The 1,204-nt window shown below is 41.9% G+C and overlaps 1 pseudogene; it reads right to left on the bottom strand.

Annotated features, from left to right (window-relative positions):
* Positions 1 to 344: 344 nt before the first annotated feature.
* LOC149831353 (multicopper oxidase LPR1 homolog 1-like) lies at positions 345 to 972 on the bottom strand (annotated as a pseudogene).
* Between the last annotated feature and the right edge of the window lie 232 nt (positions 973 to 1,204).

Genomic DNA, 1,204 nt, shown 5'->3' with positions numbered 1-1,204 from the left:
AATAAATAAAAATTGCTTTATTGATAAAGCAACAACCATCGTAAAATCAGTAATTTCACTGGTGACAAAATAATGTGCATGAAAAACATGATGCATCTTTCCTGCACCAACACTTCATTCTCCAACTTTCAGCCATAGGTTCAGTATCACATTGACAGGTTCAGACCCCGTGGCTAGGTTCCCTTTAAACAGATATAAAGAAACAAACTACATTATATCACACTTCAATAAATAACAAGGCTTGCAAGGCCACAATTTGCAAGAATACATATATCTAAAAGTAATCCTATGAGCAAAATAACAACTATATAGTTGACCACTGTTTATGGCAGCTTTTCCTCATTTTATGCTTTGGGAATTAGCTTCAGAGGCCTTATCATGGCATTGTCTTCATGGCCCAAAATCTGCAAACATGATAAAATCTGAGTTGCTACTTGCAATATATTAAGATTAAAAAAGAAGAAGAACAAGATCAAGTCATGGCTGAAGCTAGGTGCAGAGTGGTTAATTTGGGATACTTACATGGCAATGTTACACGTAACTAGGCTTAGCTGTTGCATCGAACCCATATGGTCCACTTTTGTGAACGTGTCCAAACTTCACCACGATGGTGGCCATGTACCATGGCGTCATTTTCACTGTATACTTCCATGTCATCTCATTAGCAAGAACAGAAACCAACTGACCTTTTACATAGCTGCTGATGTTGCACTTGATGGTATCACTCAATTGACCCATGCATGCTGCAAACTGAGCTGGGTTCAAGAGCTCCCTTTGCTCAATAGCCTGAAAACTGGCCAAGTGAATATGCAGAGGATGGCCATCAGGGGTCAAATTTATGACCTTCCAGATCTCAGTGCTGCCAGAAACCGGCATCTCCGTCACTGGATCCTCTAAACGGTTGCCATTTATATACAAATGGGTAGTCTTCCCATCAGCAGTCTGATACTCATACATAACAATGTATCTCATCGCAGACTTGTCGAAGATCACTGGCTTTGGGTAGGCGATCAAACTCGCCGGAGTTCTTGATTTATCGGGCGCTGTTATTAAAACCTATTTTTTGGTCAAATGAGGGCTTTGACCCTCATTTGACCAAAAATCCGAGGCGTATACGCCTCACCTTGAGGCGCGCCTCTCCCCGAGGCATGCGCCTCAAGGCGTATGAGACTCACGCCTTGGGGCATTTGAGCTTTATGCTTGC

The sequence above is a fragment of the Nuphar pumila genome, chromosome 7 (genome assembly GCF_984573655.1).
Source record: "Nuphar pumila chromosome 7, dmNupPumi1.hap1.1, whole genome shotgun sequence".
NCBI classification, from domain to species: Eukaryota; Viridiplantae; Streptophyta; class Magnoliopsida; order Nymphaeales; family Nymphaeaceae; genus Nuphar; species Nuphar pumila.
Note: the sequence above shows the minus strand (reverse complement) of the source record. Positions and strands in the feature narration are given on the sequence as shown.